Raw genomic sequence first — 23,197 nt, 5'->3', positions numbered from 1 at the left:
CTGTTTTTAATATATCTCATTAACGTTAACTTTTCGCTAATTTATTTATGTCACATTTTGTAGTTGAAACATATAATAATCGTAATTGTGTTTTTGTTTTATAAAAGAATGTACAATTACATAAAGAAATATATGGTTTTCTAAATCTATAAGAGGTGTACGAATACTTTTTACACTCACTGTATATAAATAATTGCGAGAAGTGCACGAAAACAGGCCATTTGTCCGCACTGTGCGGCGATCTGTTTATTTTCCGAGATATTCGCAAAAAACTGTCTATTTTGATGAAAAATTCTGCCTATTTTGAATTACCGAATTTGTTGTTTAGGGCAGGGGAGGGTTCTTTCGTTAAAATCCACGAGGGCATTTTTATTATCCACCCTATGAAATTATCGTGTCGAAGGGGTTAATGTTCTTCCACTTTGCAATCAAATTCGCAGAAGTAATCTATTCATGATCACTATAAGCTGTTTCTATACTATATGTATCGATTGCCAAATGATTCCTTCAAATATCTCGATGCTTTAAATTTGACTGTGATTTCGGACCTGACATGAGTATAGAAATGCTGCGAGTGGAAATACTGGAACATTTCGGCAAGAAAAAAACGTAGATAAAGCGAATATATACGAAATAGACATAATAAAAGATTTATTTTGTACATATTAAGAAGCAATATTTTATTCACTATATTGTCTTTTAATCTATTTCTTTTTTTTACTAATTATTTCGCCAGTCTTTGAGAATACTCCTTCGGAAGGAACAGATGTTGCCATAACACAAAGATACTCCTTTGCAAGCTTTGATAGTGTTACGTCCCAAGTGGTATGAATTACGATCTTAAGAGGATAGGACGCAGTTTCGAACCTACCTGCATACACCGGCTATGGTTCGGGAAATTGAGGATCGTTTAAGTAACTTTGTACCCTTATTTTGAAAACAACAAAATTATTGATTTATTCAAAGTGTGGTTCTGAATCAGAGATTACAAATTTGATTTTACAAATATGGTGTATATAGCGCATATACTGGAGTGCTTACAAATAGTTTGATTATAATAATAATAATAATATTAATATTACCGTGATCACGGGTTCGGATTCGGTTACAATATACTTCGACTGCTGACACTGGTCTTTGAAACGGTTTGTCGCGAAACAACTGAACGAACTATTTTAACTTCACAAGAGACTACTGTACTATTGACTATGACTGAATAACTGATTGTTCACGATTGCCTGACTGACTGACTGACTGTTTATAACTGAATTTTAGGAGTTGGTCCCCCTTTTTATAAGATGCACAATCCTTTGTTTTTCAAAGATGCTGGCACAGGAGTCTCTACCTTGCATCTTTTTATCTTCTTGATGTCTCCTGACTAGTCAGCTGTATGCCGACAGGATCTTTTTACCGTGAAGTCGGCGTCTTTTCTTATAATTTGGCATAATTGGACACCTTTCCTGTTTGTTCTCAGCGTGTAAACTGAGAACTTCATCTGCGTGTCTTGCAGGAAGAAAAGTTGGAGTCGTTTCTCGTGCTACCTTATTGCGTACAATTTTTAACATATATCCTAATCCTATTTTTACTTCTCCTCGTGCGACATCATCGGTTGTCCATGATAATTCATAATAATTCTTCATCTGAAGGTTTATTCGTTGGCGGTCGAACCACCGGACGTTCACTGCCTCTGTCTGCTGGGACTGTGATTGACTGCAATTCTGTTCCCCGCGGGGAAAAAAAAACAGTAATAATCTATCTATCTATTATAATGTATCTATCTATTATAACGTATCTAACTATTATAATCTATCTATCCATCTATCTGTGCATTGTGCGGCCACTTCTTACTTACAGTAACGAGCAAAACTGAGTCAACACTATTTCAAGCAATATACCTTTCTAAAAATTAGATCAAATGACTTGAATTTTATTGAGAAGTTAGAAGGATTAGTTTATTAGACGAGGTGTAAAACATTTTTGAAAAAATTTGAATTGGTCGGAATCGCAAAAGAAATAGTAAAAGTTGGTTTTTTCAGGCTCTTTTATCTGAGCCTGTATTGAAAATTTAAAGAATGTATTTGATTCGCTCGAATAAATTATGTCCATGCTGAAAATTTCACCGGTATTGACTTATTCGTTTACGAGTTATAAACGATTAAAAATGCGATTTTAAGACGAAAATCGTGAAAAATGGCAATTTTTCCACTTTTTGTGTAAAGGGTGTGTGCCTGGATCACGCGAGTACTCAACAGCACAGAACGCTTCACGATTTTGCGTGTTATCCTTGCGCAGGGGCCATGCTAATCTTCTCTGTATCGTTCCAAATTTAGTATATGTGCTGTCGAAGCAATTACATGTCAGACACAACCTCCATAATTTCCAACCAGGGCGTTTGATATGTCCCACCGGATATCTGGTGCAGTGAACGGACGATTAGCGTCTGTGAGTTATGCACGATCTAACCACGAAATTATACTAAAGGCATAGAACATGTCAAGACACAACACAATCGTCCTACATATTTCATCGTCCATTACACAAGTATATATCATCGGAATTATATCATATTTGGTTTAGTTTTAATCAGAAACATGTTGGTAAATATGTTGGTAAAAGTTTCATAAAAAAAATAATGACAAATAAAGAAGTTTTGTAACTGGATTCGATTAGTCTTCTGGTCTCACACCGATATAGCCGACAATGTGTGGCACACTTCTCGGCGACGACGGCTCTTGACCTTTGCTGTTTTCGCCGTTTTCACGTCAGTAGCGTTTTCAAGTTATAGGTTTCTTATGACTTGAAGAGGGTACGACGGTTTCCAGCGTTCCCTGTGTAGTTCAAATGGGACGCTCGGCGAGAACCTCCGATTTCGTAACTTGTCAGTAAAAACGGCGGACTGACAAACAACGAGATTTCACTGTAATAGGCAGTCCTTATAGTAATAGGTATATATTATCTGTAGGGAGTTTTCTATTTTTTAAATATTTACCTCTTTATGTATGTACAGGATCACGAGCTGGTTGAACCCATTTACGAGCAGACCCAGGAGGGAGCACAGCAGGATGGGCACGTCAACAAAAGAAGCGGCCATCTTCGAGTCTCTTGCTGAAACACGTCATTCGTAGCTTTATCTTAGTATTAAATAACGAATTTATACGGTGTCACGTTGCCCTGATTTTCGGCCCGTTCGACGGGAGAAAAACCCGGGACAAACGGCGCACAGTGGTGCCAAGGCGGCAAAAAGTCCATTTTATAAATTTTCGATTTTTATAAAAAAAAATTATTTCTGTATAGCCTAACAGTGCGTGCATGGTGTGCCAAAGTCAGATTTTTGAAAAAAAATTTTTTACGGAGATATACGCATGGTAAATAACCATTTCCTCGCTCCTGGGAATTCATCAGTTTTCAGTGCGAAAGTTTTGTAATTATTCCGTCTATAATTGAATACTTAGGGGTCTACAAATCATATGGGTTATTGCAAATGGCTTCAACTATTAATTGGCAAAAAAAATTTTCCAAAAAAAGTTGTTTAACATTAAGTAATATGGACTAACCTGAAGCCCCTTTGTGTTACGCTCATTTTTTATTTATGGCGGAATACAAAAAATCCTTTGGAAAGCTTCGATCCGGAACTAATCGTTTTGGCAAGTTATAATATTGATCTAGCTTTGTGCAAAAAATCACGAGATACTTCGAGATGCTTTCGCGGCAATTTAAGTTCAAATATCAACTTTCGGAATTTCCAAGAATGAATCGCACGGAAGTCATGATTATTCGATGTTTCAGGTGAAATTTTTAAGGGTTACATATCGGATGAGAAAAAAAATGTGACATTCATACATATAAAAAGATATTTAATAACAATTTTTTATGTTAAATAAACAAAGTTTTCGTTCACTGGACAACTGTCGCAAAAATGCAACAGGTATTTTGTGGTAGTGCTCCAATGAACGCTGTAAAAATAATTTGTCAGATAAAAAAAATTGTTATTAAATATTTTCTTATACATAAAAAATTAATAAATCGTATGCACTTCTCATTTTTCTTTATTATTTAGAAATATTCCTAAAAAATTTCACCTGGAACATCAAATAATCGTAACGTCCGGAAAATTCACTCTTGGAAATTCAGAAAGTTGATATTTAAACTTAAATTGTGGCGAAAGGGTCTCGAAGGGTCTCATGATTTTTTGCACAAAGTTAGATCAATATTACACCTTGCCAAAACGATTAGTTCCAGACCAAAATCTATTAAAGGATTTATTGTTTGCTTCCATAAATAAAAAATGAGCAGAAAACAAAGATTTCCGATTAGCCTGTATTAAAGAATCAGTTCAACAACTGTTTCCAAAAATCATTTTCCCAATTAAGCGTTAGACCTGTGGCAATCTCTCCACAAATTTTCAAACAAATTCGTTGGATAGTTTCGTTTTTACAGATTTTTTGCCGCTTTTTGGCAATTTGGCACCACTGTGCGCCGCGTCGTGTCGGCTTTCCCTTGATTGTGCTGCAGCTTGTTGGAATGCTTGAAATCCCAGTCGCGTGTCATGTATCGCTAGATATTTACTTGTTGCGGCGCAGAGCACTTTACACACCGAGCCGGCAGAGTGGAATCGCGGGCTGAACGTTGCCGGAGATCGATAAGGCCTGTCGTCTGGTCTGCAACCCGACAGTTCTAGCAGAGCTGCTACATTCTTTGTAATATCCCGAACGCAGAGAAGGATAGTAATTCAAAGAGAAGAAGGGACTTCAGCTCTCTGCTTCTCTCTCCTTTCCATTCGCCGACCTTTTTCACGCGTATAATCATGCAAATAAATTATTTTATTTATAAGAAGAAGTTTTTGAAGTACTATTTAAAAATAGTGTTTTATTTGGAACATATTGAAAAAGTGAGACTTATTTTAAGGAGTGTGTAAAATAGTATTTCAAATAGTTGATTACTGCGACATTGTCGTCTGTTTATTAACATGTTACATGAACATATTCGTAATTCACCTACAACAAATACTATGTTAACTATTATAGTATCTTATGTTAAAAATTATAATTTATAATATTATCTATTTGCTCAACTTATTTTCATTGTAAGGAAATATTTGGAATACATATTTGAAGTAAAACAGTAAATTATTCTGTGTATCTGGTTATCAAAATAAAAATATTTTATTTGCCGAAATTTTTCGTTCTATTAAAAGTAGTATTTTATTTGAACCACATTAAATTATACTATTTAAAATAGCATTTTAAATATTTTTTCTTGAAATTTTTCTCAGGTCTGATTCAAAAGGTAATGGGCCGCTGGATAGGGCGTCAAGAAAGATCATGTGCAAAATTTTAATCCTATATCTTAACCGGGAGGGTAGTTATGCCATAAAACGGAAAAGAGTAGTATTTCTTAATTTCTTAATTTCTAATTTCTTTTATTAGTATTAGTATTTGTATCTAGAAAACCTAGATACACATACTGTAATTAATTCAGATTTTTAGGTAGAACATTCTATTGTAAGAAATCAAAATCCTCAAAAAAGAACAGAAAATATGCAAATTACCTAAACCAGACTTTCATATGTTCTAAATCTAATATATTTAATAAGATATTATCGAAATAATTTTTTGCAACAAAACGGTCAGGAATCGATTTTGTCCAGTTAATAAACGTCTACTCTGAATCAAGGGCCGGATTAAAAAGATGAGACACGAAGTACGCCGACAAATGATAGGCAAAAACATGCCAGCGGGCGCTGGTCAAAAATCGAAGGGCGACACGTGTCCTCGGAGGCTGAATTGATACGATCAATAGGGAGAGGACAAACAAAGGGGTCCGCACCCCTGTACGTTCCGACGCGAATTAAATTCTCTTTTTGATTCACCGTGTAGTCGTCCGGAAACAAGCCGGACAAAATTAACAACGATCGAACGAACAAAATGGTGGCGGAAATGAATAGAAGACAGCCCTCGGGTGTATGAACGACGAGAAGAAAGAAGCAACGTACATACACGCTGCTCGCGTGATCACCAACGGGGGTGGGTTGGCGTAAGGAATCCTGACTATTTCGAAGAAACGGGGAATGGGCACATCGAATAATTTTAATCGATCAGCGGGAAACATGCCACGGTAAATGCGAAATTCGGAATGCATCACCTGTGACCCAGAAATCGTGATCGAGATGGATCGACAGGCAATTTTAACTTCCTGCAAAATTTTTGCATTCTTGAAATTGGAACCTGGGCTCCCGTGTGCTACTTCATTTCAAGAGTTAGCGGAAGCAATTCGTTCTACACGAAAATTGTCAAGAAGAATATTTTTTAATGGTCAATTTAATCCCTTAAACGTTCCCAAATATCGATCTGTTTAAAAATTACGTAAAATAACACTAAAACGGCGGGACCCGTTGAAACGAGTCTAAACAATGTTCTCAAATCTTCATTTGTCTAAAAAGCGCGTGAATAGACACTGGAACTAGAGGCCTAAAGATTAAAAATTGTATAATTCACGAGCGTCGACAGACTGCGCAAACGCATTCACGGAAGATCGTTCAATAAATATATTTCAATATGTTTACGATACGTTTATCAAAACAAAACACTCGAATGGGTATTCATGCGTCTGGTACTTAAATAACGATATAAAATAAAGCAATTGAGTTGCTGAAGAACCTGCTGTCAAAACACGGAATTGATTTCTCTCACTCAGCAGCTACGCGGTGTTGACGGGAATAACACGATTTTCTCTCTGTAGAAATGTTCCAGCGTGGAATGAAAATTTGGTGTTCGTTCGTGCGTCACTGCATTCTCTTGAAAGCCACTTGAGAGCCATTCAGACCCGGTCACATTTTCGCCGTCAAAATAAAATGCAATAATAACCACAGTAAAAGCAAACGTTTCAGGCGATGCACCTAAAAATTTCGAAAGTCCCGACCAATCGTCTTACATCGAAAGAAAATTATAGGTGGTAATAAAAATTGATTTTGAAGTTCGATAAAGAAATATCACGTCACTAGCATGTGACCGACGTGTTAGTCCAAGTTAACGACAGAGATAAAATCGTAATACAGTGAATTCTCGATATATGTGACAGGTCTTGCCAGCGTCAAGTATCATGCAGGCCTTGGCGACATATATAGAGAAATCACTTTGTATTACAAAATACTAGAAAGAGAAAAGGGAAGATGAACAGAGATAAAATGATGTTCATTCAAAGTTAACAGACATGGGTTCACCCAGCGGCGCGCGAAATTGACAAAGCCCGCCCGGGAAACAATAGTTATGAAACTGCGAAACCGAGAGGGGCGAGTCTCGTCCACTGGGAAATTGAATGATCGCTCGTTATGCACTTTATACAAGCAACAGAGGCTGATGAGACAATTAGTCGATTCCACCGAGATCGGATTAATTGATTTGTAAGTTTGCGGACCGGCGAGAACTCTGCACAAGAAAAATTCTATCTGCATTCTATCGATGCGACTTGTCAATAAACGGACATTTTAGTTTTATTCAAGTATATAAAATCGTGATTTTACAACACTCTGGTCATTTGTTGTCCAATTTTTTCGCTGACTTGTAACTAGACTTGTAGATGACTAAAATACAGCAGTGTGCGAATTAACGCGAACATACCAATATTTTTAATGTCTTATTAGTTTTCTAAATTTGGCAACATGACTATGTCAGTGGTTGCTGTGATGACCTGTTAGGTATTGACGTGTCGTTAGTGGATAAGTCTGTGACAAATTACATAATTACATAATTATTTCATTTCCGCTAACGACGCGTCAATACCGCTCGGCAGGTCAGCGCAGACTAATTCATCAAACGTACAACAAAATGGCCGCAAGCGCTGACAAAGTCATGATGCCAACTTCATGTTGCAAGGTCCAATCAATTTACTCTGAATTTTAGAAATTTTCGAAGATCTTCTCACACTATAAATGTGTAAAGGTTCACAATTTAATTACAGTAAATTCAATACGGTCCCAAGGAACAGCAATCTCTTAATTGCGCTCGTCCACAAGCTTGTAAGTACTGGCTGCTGAGGGATGAAAAGCATCGTTCATGGTCTCGCATTTTAATATCCGCGAATCGATCAGCAAGACCCTCTGTCCGGCTCTGCACGGATAGACTGCGAGTGAAATTAGCCGGCAGGCCATAAACGTGTAATAAAGTTTGTTTAATCAGTCACGATTACAGAGAAAGAGACATTGCGAACGGTAGTCGAACCGGAAACGCGCTTCAATATCCGCGGATCGAATTTTCCACATATCAGGGATGCTGAACGCACTTCATTCCGTTTCTTAATTTCCATTTCTACAAACCGATTGTAACCTCGTAATGACTATTGCCTGGGCCCGCTTTAGGGGGGGGGGGGGTGGGCGGGACAACCCGGGCACTTGCCCGGGGCGCCAAAATTTAGGGGCGCAATTTTGGCTGTAAGTTTGCAATTTGTTTTTTTGCCCGAGGCTTCGAAACCGCTGGAGCGGGCCCTGCTTTTGATCATCCCAAACTTTCATATGGAGAAATGCTAACAAATCGTTCGAATGCATGACGAACATGTAATTAATATACCGTCGATGTTTATTGGCAAATACAATTGGCTAGAACGAAATATGCGCTCACGTCGTTGCTCGTTATACTGATATTCCAGATAAGCCGTAGGCTATGGATTGACGATTCGCATTAATTTAACGGGATTAAATTCCTGTTGCAGTAAAAATCTTCCAAAAGGAGTTCGCGTTGGAACAAAATGGCGCGTGTTCTATTTAAAATCGATGGACAAAAAATGTAATAACGACTGCCTGAGAACCTCGCTGGTTCTAAATTTTAATAAATTTTATTTTATTATTTGCCTACTAGGAATATCGCCATTTTCGTTATCCCGAGGTAACAACTTTCTCTTCCACAACCAGCTATGTAACCACACTGTCAAGCAATCGCAGTTAAATTATATCCCCGCGAACCCTCGGGAAATGGAAAACTTTCGACATCGAAGACGCGAGAAGTTCGCACAGGACACGTGCTCGGACACGAGAGATCCTAAGAGCGTGATTGCGGCTCGTTCAGCTGGAAAAGATCCTAACCGCGTTCTTATGCTCCCTAACACGGCTATCTAAAGTCACGCATAAACGCCTCCAAGATCAAGGCGGATTTATTCGTCCCTTTGTCAACCGCTTACCCGACTTTTCCTTTGACGCGTGTTGCATAATGTCCCGTGAAAATTGAGTTGTTGCGACGAGTGCCATTTCGCTTTGTTCTATGCAGTTTTTCCGTTCTTAACGCAACGACCTCGTTCTCGAACCCTTCAACGAAATAGCTGATGCCCTTTGTCCCGGAAATGTACCTTCGATTTCCTCTGTGCGCGCAGACCGTCGCCAGTATAATGGCTCAAAGATAAATTGTAACAGATACGCCAATTTGGTCTTACCATCTCGTAATTGAAATAGTGGAATGACATTTCTCCCTTTCCTTGTGTTTTATTCGAATTACTCTTTCTCTTTCTCTCTTTCTTCCTCTCTCCTTCGTTAAGGGAATTCAAGTACCTCTGCTTGCTCGCCAAACTACATTGCATTTAAGAGCCAAGACTCCGCAGATTCGCGATAAGGTACAGTGACCACATTACCGACAAAAATAGGCGAAAAATGGTTTTACGTGCCTCAACTTTTCGTCCTTATATGAGAATATTTTTCGCTGGGAAAGCGCTTCTTTGAAAGAGGAAGGTTCAGTCTAGCGCGCGCTGCTCGTGAGCTGACGAGATTATGCAGATATTTGGTAATATTAATATAAGCATTAGTAGTAGGCCAAAAAGTCGAGAGTAGCGCGCGCTAGGAAAAATATCACCGGCTACAAATTGAGCTATATTTTGTCCTGATTCTCTGCGAAATAAAGCGAAAAACTTGAAGCACGTTTCCGCCGTCAGAATTCATGATATCGATAATACAGAGCAAAAAATGTGACAAGTTTAGTCACAGATTTAAGACCCGTCGGATCAATACCAAGACGGATCTGAAGTCAGTGACTGAAGGCTGTGAACAGAAATTGTACAGCAGTTACCGATCTGATGACTCTGAAAAAGTCACGTGACTACCCTCGGCTCTTAATTACAATTTAATTCGCGGTAATTCGTAACCCAGTTGTGAACTGTACTGAATCCATCAGTTTGTCGAAGCTGAAGTTAGTCTAGTCAACTTTACCAGTCTGGAATTGCAGATTGATGCGAAAGGAGCTCTGCAAATTTGTTTATAACATCCCAAAAAGAGAGATTCGTATATATTCAAGTTTTCCATACGAGCAGTTGACCCTGCAATATTTTCTGCCATTACCATCTTAAAAAACCTCAAAAAGCGTTCCAGTCTGGTTCGACCAGTGACCCGCAAAATGGTGGTTCTCAAGGGCTTCGTTGCAAGGATGCGCGACGGGTATTGTGCTTGACGCATCGGTTACCTCGTACTGGGGGTCGTTAAAGGATTTTAAATAACGTGTCTTCCTCAGCCATGTGCTGGTCCCCATTAGCAAGTTTAATTAAAAAATGTTCTCCGGACGCTGCTCAAGCGTCACCAGCTCAATTGACAGAACGGTCGAACGGAAGGAAAAAGCCCGACTGCGACAAATAATTCAGCCATCCTGATGCGCCCGAGCACTATAAATATTCGCCGAACTACGCGCTTCGGGAAGAAGACGCGGGAAATACGGCAATTTCCGTCGACGTATTTTCAGCGAACAAAGACCACCTAACCTAACCTAAAGTCCACCTAACTGCACCGGACCAATACACCGATTCGTTCCCATCAAAAAGAGGAGAAACGGAGAAGAAAATTATCGAATTATTATTATCAGTGCTGTTGCAGATACGTAGGTGCACGCATTCACAATTTGAACGACGCGTGAAGGGCTCGAAAGTCGTTCAGTGTAAATCCAATTTTCTTATTTTAATTTTTATAATTCTGGGATTGTTAATATTACATATATTCTTCCGAACGTTTATGCACACATCTTTTGACATCGTCGATTTAGAAAAATTAAAGGAACTGTTGCTCAGTGATCTTTATGCAAAATAAAAATTTTCAAGCCTTGGAAGCTACATTGACATTTATTTCTTTTCTCAGTGTTCGAGCAATCAGCTGTTCGGTGCCGCTGTGCATCGGCACGCACACACAGCAAATTAGCGACTGCCGAACTTTGTTTGTATTGAGGACTCGGCCGTCGTCGCGGTTCGTCTCCCTCTCACCACGCACACTTCGGGTGGCAAGGGTAGTTCATCATGTTCGTTTAAGATGGCTTTCGTTACAAACCGCCCACTCGAATGTCCGGCGGCAACGCGCCCCGGGGAAATACGAAACTCCGATGAAATAGAGGAACTGCCGACGACAGTTTACCGTGTACGTAGCTAACCGGAACGGTGCTCACCCCATTATAACTGAAAATAACAGCGGTCTTGAGCCCTTTTCCTCACTCTACCGAGTTACCCCCTCCTCGCCGGGTCGTCGACACCCCTCAATGCTACCCTTCGGCTGACATTGAGGGCCAGAGTACCTTCTTTGGGTTCAGCTTCACCCATGATGTGCAAAATTAAAAAATGTGACAACAAATTTTCTCCGCGGTTGACATAAATTTTTCAAAAAAATTGTTTACATCAGCTAAGAAACTAATTTAAAGTCTCGAAAAAATTGAAGCCCAATGAGTGTTATCGTCTTTTCGAAAGTGTCCGATTACTGCCGTTTCCTGCCCAATTCGAACAACCTAGTGTCCGTAAATATAAAATAACACAGTTTTCGTAAGCTAATGATTTTACCATTGGTACTCATTCCCAAATTTTGGGATCACTGTACCAAAGCCCTTGGGAAACAGAAATTCTCGAATCAAGACACTTCCATTTTTCCACATCTGCCATAAGCTAATGATTTTTCTTTTCACTGTTATTCGTCCCGAAACTTTGAGCTCACTATACTGATCCTTAGGCAGACCTGGAAAAATTTTAGTTAAAAGAAGAAATAGCTATTCGAAATAATTTATTTCCCACCTTTATTTCCATATTGCTGTTTGCAAATAAAAATAGTATTGATTCATTTGAGACATTAGCAATTTCAAGTATTATATTATTTCAATATTTTGTTACGAGCCAGGGCTATGAGCAGCGCGAGAGGCCGGCGAGGGGATTTTTACCCCAGGAATATGGTTTCAATTGTTAGTTAGGTACGCGGACGCACCCGATGCGAAATCGAGGAGCCGCTAGGATAGTTGACGTCGAGGACGCACCTGATGCGAAATCAGGGAACCTCTGGGAGGTTGGTGTCAAACGCAGACGCACCCGATGCGAAATCGAGGAGCTACTAGGAGGATGAAACTTCGCGCACGCACCCGATGCGAAATCGAGGAGTCACTAGGGAACACGCGGCGAACCCGATACGAAAGGAGGTTGTATAAGAGCGCGGACGCACCTGATGCGAAATCAGGGAGCTGCTAGGATGCGGAAGAACCCAATGCGAAATCGGGGATCCGCCTAGGATGGTATAATTTCGTGGACGCACTCAATGCGAAATCGAGGAGCCACTAGGTTGGAGAAATCTTCGTTGAATCGAATTTAAGTATTAGTAAGCCTCGTAACTTCTATATAATTTAATTGATACAATCCGAGCGGTTAGATTGTATCGTGTGGGAACGTTCAATTATTATACTAGGATTTTAGGCAATAATTAAGGGTACGCGAGTTAACAAACAAGACAATTTATTCTGAATTGAAATTACTACAAGTGTTGTTGTTTGTGTCGCGAATGAATATAATAAATGTACAATTAGAGGAATTGTTTACCTATGTTGCACGGTGTTGACGCACTGGCAATGCGGGGTTAGATGGCGATTGTTGAATGCCAAATAGAATATATACCGAACTAACGGAATCTATAAGGTTATGAATTGATTCGAAAGGGACTTTAACCCGATCTCACTAGACTTGACTCTGTAACGTGACTGCACGATTACTATAACGTTACGGAACCGTTTCTGAATCTCAACTGAACCGCTTCTCGACTAACCGAAGAGGATGAAAACGAATGGGTTTATATACCTTGAAAATGAAAGGGGTACTCTGTTTAAGATTTGATATCGCGTAGGGTCACAGTCACATTTTTTGTCACTTCTAATGAAAAGCAGGCCTCAGTTAGATTTTCGTTGAAAGGGGTTAATGAAGGTTATCCGGGCTATTTCCTATCAGTATATTGATTAACGGATGCCAGAAGGGAGTGTTTAGAGATTTTGGTATAAAGAAGGCATACAGTATCTTTCGTTAATAAAAGGGGCCTGTTGGGACGCTTTTCGTTCTCAGAAAAGAGATTAGAAATTCTAATCGAAATAAACGTGGAGAACGTCTCCATACGTAACAATTTATATTTCTTTATTTCAAATATGTCACAAGAGTGTCGGTATAAAGTATACTCAAACGCGACAATCTGGGCACCAGATATAATTTTGAAAAATAATTTCACAATTATCTCAAACAATTATTAGATAAACTAATTATGTTATTGAACACGTATGGGAAATGTGTATGGGAGGGGATGATGGAAGAGGATGGCAGGGGTTGATGGGGTAGTGCTCGGATCGAGGGGGAAGGGGAGGAATGGTTGAGGAAGGTGGACGAATGGTGGGAGAATATGAGTGGAAGAGGGGGTCCATGAGGTTTGGGAAGGGGGCGGAGGTGTGTGTGGGAGAGAGAGAGAGAGAGAAAAGACAGGTATGCTGTGTATTATTATTTTTTCTGTGATAAGCTTTTGATATTTAATTGTTGTTTTTTGTTACATAATGTAACTTATTGTAGGTTAAGTTATTGTATTTCTGGCGTTGGTTATTTTATTTTTATATTGTTACTTTTATCCTATTTTATGGAAAGTCGACAAGATATCTCTCTCTCTCTCTCTCTCTCTCTCTCTCTCTCTCGCTTGTGTATAAAGCTGTGTGCGGTTTTGCGTGGTAAGGTAATTGGTAAGTTAGGCTAAGGTTAGGATAAGAGCGGGGAAAGGAAGGAGATGCAATGGGAATTGTAACCCTGAGGGGAACAATAAATGATATATAACTAATTATGTTATTGGAAATAATGTTTCAAATGTTTCTGATATAATTTTGGAAAATAATTTCACAATTATCTGAAATAATTATAAAATAAACTAATATTTTATTTGAAATAATGTTTCAAATGATGTCACTTCTAAAGCAATCACCACACTCCGGGTTTTATCCGTTTATGGAAAAAATGAGTAGGTAAAGTTTAAATTATGGTTATTAGCGCGTGTTATAGGTGAGCATCAAGTCCGTACAATGTAGCGAAGACGGAATAACAAATGCATCTAGGCCACGCGGCTGCCGTAGCTTCTGATTATCAGTTGTAAAAGATGGAGACAGGCCCTCGAGGTGTTCGTCTTTTGCTGCAAACTACTTATAACTTGTCCTTGATATAATATTTACAAACAGTCTTGTATTCTGTGCAGCAATTTTAACGATTTTTAGTTGACCATCGGCAATGTAGGTTGCACTTGAGTTGATTCGATGACAGAGCACCTGCGTTTAAGTCACTCAACGGTTAACAAAGTTGCAGCCAGTAATCAGCACTGACCTATTCACCGCGGGTGTGAGTATGCAAAGTGTTGGTTCTCTATTACTGTTGCCATCAATCTCACTAAAATAGTTCTCTTTAACTTAAGGGTATATGCAACCTTGTAGACCTCATAAAATCGAGTGAATCTAACATTTTTCTCTCGCGTACAAAGATACTGTAAACAAAAGACATTCTTTTAGAGAATATTAAGCAACATTTTAGCTTTATTCTCATATTTTTGTTTTTACGTAAAATTGCAAAATGGAGGAGTTATATAACATGTAGCTGTCTAAGGATGAATATAATTGCTTCAATTAAAAACTGTGTTCCCTGTAAAATATAATATAGCTACCAGGCCGTTGCAAAACCGCTGTAATTTATCTCGGCGAATTTTTATTTTGCAATTCCAACGCAGTGGGCATTCCATTACACTATGCACCGAAATAGATTGAACGGTTAGACGGAAAAAAAATCTATAAATCTATTCTATTCTAAAATAATAAATCTGTAATGAAAAAATCTGCGGCAAGTTTGATTGAATAATAACTATCGGAATTTCTTTCGGGGCATAGTCCGGGCTCCGATATCGGGAAAACATCCCACGATTAGGAATAATCTTTTCGGCTATCAAAAGTTTTCGAGTATTTCCGATATCATCGCGAACCGAATTACGCTTTGATAAATTATAATTAAATTACTCCTTTAGACGCTCTTTCAATTACTAAAGAGTCAGTTCGTCATACCGAACCGTAAGATTTTTCTGGATGAATTAGTTTACTACGCGAAGGGAAAAAGAAATTTCGAAAGAATTGCGGGGAAAATACTAAAAGTTCTTTTGTACGAGAGAAAACACACAGAAAATGAAAATTACTTGCATAGCAAAATTTTAAAAATTCGGTTCCAACCAATTGCAATTTTTTTATAAAAGATTCTTTTATTTCAGAAAATTCATTCTTCTAACATTTCGAAGAGAGCAAAGTCGTTTCGTACAATTTCATACATAATAGGAGCATATAATAACCCCTCGAACCACTTTAAAATAAAAGAGATTGATGATCTACTGAAAACAGGGAACAAAGTTCTAATAATTGGAGACCTTAATGCAAGACACCCAGCTTGGAACAATACAAATCTGAATAGCAGTGGAAGAAAAATATATAATTACATTGCAAACAATAATAGCGGCATACTCTTCCCCAATGAACACACACACTATCCCACTAATGGACAACCACCATCCACAATAGACATTGCCATAAACAAAAACATACGAGACATCTCCGAAATGCTGGTTTTACACGAACTAAGCTCAGATCATAATCCTGTGATAATGGAACTGGGAGTATAAATAGTAAATGATCTAGAGAAAAAGGGACTCAACTATAAAAAAGCAAATTGGAAATGAAAGATCAATTACTTTTAGTTTATTTATTACATCTGTAAATTGTACTTACTCCATAATCAAATTCCTCCGGATTGCTTAGAATTTCTTCAACCAATTCTAACCTCTTCTAACGATTTTAGCGGGAATTTTAAATTCGGGAATTTGTTCAGAAACGACACGCTGCGTGATCCTCCTGCGTTATTGATTTGTGTTATCTCCTTCAGCGCACGCATCTCTGCTAATACTTTTGTGAGCAGAACTCTCGTCAAATGGTTCTGCAGTATTAGTGTTTTTAACATCCCATCTCTTTTTTGGCACCCCTTGCAGCAATTATTTTCCGTTTGCTCTCCTATTAATTGTTTGTTAGATATTATATGTTTTAAAGTGAACTTATTTATCTCTAAAATATTTTTCTTAACTTACCAATACTACACTGCTTATCGGAATGTATCTCATCCTCTTGTCCCTCTCCCTGCGATTCCTCGCCAACAGAGTGCGAACAAGCGGCTGAAAAGAAAATATATTTTGATTAAAAAGATATACTAATTACAGAACCAGAATGATTTATAACTATGAATGTAATATATAATGTTTTATAGAGTGCTTTCTTTTGAATTTACATACCTATGTTCCTCTGTTTTTTCAAATCTGGACCAGGGTAGAAAACTGCTGCCTCGTCAGAGGAGGTACTGTCTTCTAATGTAAACGCTGGCCTCTTTCTTCTCTCCGATGGTGACTCTGCCTCCGATTGCAGATCGCTCGTCTCCTCTGCGGCCTTTGCCTTGTTTCTGGCCTTCGTGTAGTCATCTAGAAGCATTAAACGAAAGCGTTACAAGCGTTATTATTTCAATTGTACATTTAGAGTGTATAATAATTGTGTTTCGGCGTCGACCGACGGTCGGAGCAGCCTCATGCCGGGACCACTCAGAGTTGAGCGCGCAAAGGAATCCACAGGATGGGTCAGTGAGAGGTTGAGAGAGAGAGAGAGAGAGAGAGGGGGGGGGGGAGAGGGAAAGGGAGAGGGAGCTGATATTAAACTGCACTTTATTGATCGCAGACCGATCACAGGCGGCACGACCGGCCGGTCACTCGCGAGCGATGGAGAGAACGAGAACGTCGCGAGCGCTAGAGAGAAAACGAGAACGTCGCGATCGCTAGAGAACGAGGACGTCGCGAGGTGCGCACGATCGAGAGAGAGAAAGCGCGATCGAGAATCGCGAGCCGGCGGATGGACGGATATCTTGCGCGTGCAGATTTCTGCCGTCGGAACGCGAAACGGAAATCTTGAGCGGCACGAAACGCGTGCCGCCGCGATACGGAAATGTTCAACGCGGGCGACGGAGATCTTCAACGCGCGGCAGAATGCACGTAACGCGGCGCGGAAGATTGTAGAAAATACTGCGAACGAGCAGTTCGAGATCGCGAGAGTCTCCGAGCGAGAGATTTTGAAATCTGACCTGAGCGAGACGAGCGCGAGCAGCAAACTAGCGCGAGAAATATGACTGAAGACGAACGTTAAGAGCGTTAAGCAGCGTGATGCGAGTGACGAACATTAAGAGAGTGAGAAGGCACACGCAGGTGCCTTAAATAACAAGGACCATCGAATGTGGAGCACCGTGATTGGTGCTCCCGAATCGGATAATCCTTGTTTGTCTCGATTTGAAGGATTCGAGCGTTGAAATTCGGCCAATGAGAGACGAAACTGTTGCTACGCGGTGTCGAGCAACGGCGACACGCGTTCTTGCCGCGTGTTGACATACGAGACAAAAACTGTATGATACAGCGGTCGCCAGTTGAGACAATAGCCGCCGAATTCCAACGCTTGAATCCTGAACAAATTGTAACTTACCGAAAGTGCTGTTTCTAAAAATCTTGACCTTGTACTTGGTCCATAAATTGTTACTGGCCTCCATTTTTTTTATTGCGGTCATCAAACGACCCCGTTGCAGTGGTGGCCAGTAACAATTTTCGCCCTCTAACCACTTTGTTGGCACTGCCTCCACGCTGCCATCTTCGATGAACTGAACCACCGTCCACGTTGCAGTTTCCATTGTTTGCTTGCCTAGAATTGAAAAATACAGTCAAAATTTCTATGGCATGGTTTATAAGAAAACATACTAATTTAAACATTAATTAAAGAGATATATACGGAAATTAAGAGAAGTTATATCAATGTAACAAATATAGCGGAAGAGCATAAGCAAAAACACGAACGATAACAAATAGTAGCAATAAAAATACTTACTTGTCCGAATATTACAAGAATGACGATTTGGAATTATGTTGTTCTCACTTCACACACTTGCTCCTGCTCCCAGATCGATTCACTCGCAAAATTACTTAAAGTGCCGAATACGTCTCCGGATGGTTCCACGATAAGTAATGAGAAGTCACTCGCGCTCCTAGAAGACACCCTCGCCCATCCCCACTCCGCGGCCAGATCCCTTAAGAACAAGGTATCGTCCACAGTAAAGACCCTTAACTTTCTAAACATGTGTCAACGAAAGCTCCGAATCGGGTGTGAGTACAACCTCAAGTTGCCAGCCATCGCACAGTGGCGAATTCGGCCGAGTTCGTGGCCAAAATTCGTATCTTCAAATCTATGATGAATTATTGAAATAAATGACGACGATACGACTCCCCTAAAGACGTCTTTTTCAAGACGTGGTTTTAACGTCTGAAATACATACCGAAATAAAACTAACATCTGAAATATAGCTATGTTAGTACTTTTTAATTTGTACTATGTATGTACAATATCTCTTTTTTTACACAGAAGAGCATGCGTTTATGTTTTAAAAATTAACACCAACACTAAAAAATATTGTTCACAGAAAGTTCTAGCCCCCGGTAACATGACGGGTTTTATATCTGACTAATCCGGTACTGGCAGACCGAGGGTAACTTTTTACCGTCAATTTGTGCTGCCTCACCTTATCTGGCGATACTGACAAGGGATCATATTCAGATGCGAAAATCCCATTTTGATGAGACTTATGGGAGCTTATACATAGTTCTTTGAAAGAAATTTGACACGTGCTTTTTTATCAGCAACCATCCACTCGGGGATTAAAACTGTTACGTATGGAGACGTTCTCCACGTTTATTTCGACTAGAAATTCTAATCTCTTTTTCTGAGAACGAAAAGCGTCCCAACAGGCTCCCTTTTATTAACACAAGATACTGTATGCCTTCTTTATATCAAAATCTCTAGACACTCCCTTCTGGCATCCGTTAATTAATATTCTGATAGGAAATAGCCCGGATAACCTTCATTAACCCCTTTTAACGAAAATCTAACTGAGGCCTGCTTTTCATTAGAAATGACAAAAAATGTGACTGTGACCCTACGTGACATTAAATCTTAAACAGAGTACCCCTTTCATTTTCAAGGTATATAAACCCGTTCATTTTCATCCTCTGCGGTTAGTCGAGAAGCGGTTCAGTTGAGATTCAGAAACGGTTCCGTAACGTTATAGTAATCGTGCAGTCACGTCGCGTTACAGAGTCAAGTCTAGTGAGATCGGGTTAAAGTCCCTTTCGAATCAATTCATAACCTTATAGATTCCGTTAGTTCGGTATATATTCTATTTGGCATTCAACAATCGCCATCTAACCCCGCATTGCCAGTGCGTCAACACCGTGCAACATAGGTAAACAATTCCTCTAATTGTACATTTATTATATTCATTCGCGACACAAACAACAACACTTGTAGTAATTTCAATTCAGAATAAATTGTCTTGTTTGTTAACTCGCGTACCCTTAATTATTGCCTAAAATCCTAATATAATAATTGAACGTTCCCACACGATACAATCTAACCGCTCGGATTGTATCAATTAAATTATATAGAAGTTACGAGGCTTACTAATACTTAAATTCGATTCAACGAAGATTTCTCCAACCTAGTGGCTCCTCGATTTCGCATTGAGTGCGTCCACGAAATTATACCATCCTAGGCGGATCCCCGATTTCGCATTGGGTTCTTCCGCATCCTAGCAGCTCCCTGATTTCGCATCAGGTGCGTCCGCGCTCTTATACAACCTCCTTTCGTATTGGGTTCGCCGCGTGTTCCCTAGTGACTCCTCGATTTCGCATCGGGTGCGTCTGCGTTTGACACCAACCTCCCAGAGGTTCCCTGATTTCGCATCAGGTGCGTCCTCGACGTCAACTATCCTAGCGGCTCCTCGATTTCGCATCGGGTGCGTCCGCGTACCTAACTAACAATTGAAACCATATTCCTGGGGTAAAAATCCCCTCGCCGGCCTCTCGCGCTGCTCATAGCCCTGGCTCGTAACAAAACTGGTGACAGCGGTGGGATCCATTCAATTATTTTAGGATCGCTTTAATTTTGGGTTTTTAACAAGTTAAATTACTCGTAACTGAGTATCGACAATATACTAGTTTTCGCTAGTCACGTCGTAATATTATAAGCAATATACTAGTTTTCGCTAGTTACGCTTTTATTAGAAAATTATATACTAGTTTTCGCTAGTTACGTTTTAAAAAATGCTGAACGGAATAGCAAATACTTCTAACGCTGACATAATGAACTTGACGGTATCACTTGCAAATTCTATGTCGCTGTTGACGCAAAGGACATGTTTACAAAACGTTACTTCGACAATTCCGACTTTTAATGGGGAAGACCCACCCTTGTCTCGTTTTGCGCAGACTATAGAGGACGGGTTAACGTTGATTCCTGAGGGTACGGAAACCGAGTATCTAGCAATTGTTCTTACTAAACTCGTCGGGCCAGCACGTAGGAGTACTTTAGAACACAAGTTTACGACCGTAAAGGCATTAATTCAGCACCTAAAGAAAAGATTCGCGCCTGGCAAAAGTCTGTCATATTTCCAAGTGGAAATCGCGAAGTTACGTATCCGCGAAGGAGAAAGCCTACGACAATACATCGATAGGACAAGCCACCTAGTCTATTGTACGCGTGGAGCCATTAAGGAAAAATACGAGGTCCACGCTGAAGAATTCATCAAAGAAATGGAGAAGGATGTTCTGGAAAACTTCATCGATGGATTACCGGATCGTATTGCCTTGAAGGTGTCGGCTCTCCTAAAAGATCCAGAAAATCTGGAGGAAGCTTACGACGCCGTGCTACAAATAGAGAAAAAATTAAGAAATCGAAGACAGTCGCCTCGGCATGAATCACCATCAAGGTGGTCCCGCCGAGATTCTTTCGACCAAGATCCTCGTTATCGCGAGCGTGAAGTGTCGTACCCTCTATCTCCGAGCAGATATGATCGACACAGAGATCGACGCACGAGACCATCTGGTTTTGAGGAGGAAAGAGAAGAACGCGCTTCTGCCTGGACCCTGCGTCACAGGAGCCCCTCTCACTCCCCCTCTAATCGCTCCGAGTCATCAATGGGAGATGACGGAGAAAAACGGTATACGATTCTAAAGGGTACCGATAAAAATCGCACGTCAAACATGTATTGTTGGCATTGCGGAACTTCCGGGCACGACGGGAAATTCTGCAGGAATCGTCCCCGTAGCCCGCGATTCCGACGAGATTCGCGAGATTCGCGAGATTCGTCCGTGGAATCAAAGAAATTTTTAAACTACGATCGCGCTCACCGTACAGGCGACACGATGAGCGAAAAGAAAGAAGATCGCCCAAGATCCGTCCGCTTCGAAGAGAAACCCTCGTCAAGGAAGCACCTGCACCACGGATCAAAATTACGATCCCAGAACTGGAATCAGGAACGGGAGAATTTTTAATTGACGGTGGAGCGTCCGTAAATTTGGTGGTCCTCGACGCTCTAGAAAGAACAGCAGAGATTTCACGAGAGGAAATCGAAATAACTGGACTCACCACAACCCCGATTTTCACCGTAGGAACGACAATTCTTCATATCCATGAAGCCCCAGCAATATTTTACGTAGTAAAACACCTGGCCATAGAAGCAGATGGACTAATCGGAAGCCCATTCCTAAAACAAGAACAGGCTGAAATTTCCTATTACCATGGAACACTGGTATTAAAGAACAAACCTATCAGGCCTATTCGATTTTCAAATTATTTGGAAGCATCAGAAAAAACAACTAAGCACCACATTCCAGCAAGAACCTCACAACAAATCGCTATTCATATAGCTAATCCAAAGATCAAGGAAGGCTACTTGCCCCGTATAAAAACACACGACCGATTGTACATAGGAGAAGCAGCTGTCATAAATAATCAAGGAAGGTGTCATGTTATGGCAACCAACACCAGCGAAGAAGACCTGGACGTAGAAATAGAACCACAAATTCTGGAACCCTATGACATTTTAAGCACTTCAGACGAAGATATCTACTCAGAGGTACAAGGTCACGCTAATTTCAATAACAGAGAAGATAGGACACAGGGAATCTCCCAAACATTAAATCTCAAGCACTTGAACAAAGAGGAACTGTGCAGCATCACCGCTCTGGTAAAGGAGTTTCCCGACCGATTTTATCTCCCCGGAGATAAGCTAGGGAAGGCCTCCAATTTCAAACACTCCATACACACGACCGACGAAATTCCAATCAACACGAGACAATATCGTTACCCTCCGATACATCAACACGAAATAAAAAAGCAGATAGACGCATTATTATCCGAAGGAATAATAACTCCGTCGAAATCACCATATAATTCACCCTTGTGGATTGTACCAAAGAAACCGGATGCACAGGGAAACAAACGTTGGCGTATGGTCATAGACTTCCGTGCGCTTAATGATAAAACAATTTCCGATAAATACCCGCTACCACAAATTACAGAAATATTAGATCGTCTCGGTGGAGCTAAATACTTCTCCGTTTTCGATCTCGCAAATGGTTTTCACCAAATAGAGATGGACTCGAAAGATAGGCAGAAAACAGCCTTTACCACGCCTAATGGACACTATGAATTTTCACGAATGCCGTTTGGTTTAAAGAATGCACCACCCACCTTCCAACGCCTCATGGATCAAGTTCTAACTGGACTTCAGGGAACGGACGTGTTCGTTTACCTGGATGACATCGTGGTTTACGCATCATCATTACATGAACACAACGTTAAAGTCAGGAAATTATTAAATCGCTTACGAGAACATGGCTTAACCCTTCAGACTAATAAATGCGAATTTCTACGAAAAGAAGTCACATACCTTGGACACATTATTTCAAGACACGGAGTAAAACCTGACCCCAGAAAATTAAAAGCCGTCAACGATTTTCCAAGACCCACCAATCAGAAGAATA

At 40.1% G+C, this 23,197-nt stretch overlaps 1 non-coding gene across 1 annotated transcript; it reads right to left on the bottom strand.

The window, feature by feature from the left end:
- Window positions 1–2,247: 2,247 nt before the first annotated feature.
- On the bottom strand, window positions 2,248–2,350 carry LOC143363212 (U6 spliceosomal RNA). Its single transcript, XR_013083771.1, has one exon. It is a non-coding gene; the product is annotated as a U6 spliceosomal RNA (small nuclear RNA).
- Between the last annotated feature and the right edge of the window lie 20,847 nt (window positions 2,351–23,197).

Source organism: Halictus rubicundus, unplaced genomic scaffold, assembly GCF_050948215.1.
Source record: "Halictus rubicundus isolate RS-2024b unplaced genomic scaffold, iyHalRubi1_principal scaffold0027, whole genome shotgun sequence".
NCBI lineage: Eukaryota > Metazoa > Arthropoda > Insecta > Hymenoptera > Halictidae > Halictus > Halictus rubicundus.
This window is presented reverse-complemented; position numbering and strand designations above follow the sequence as displayed.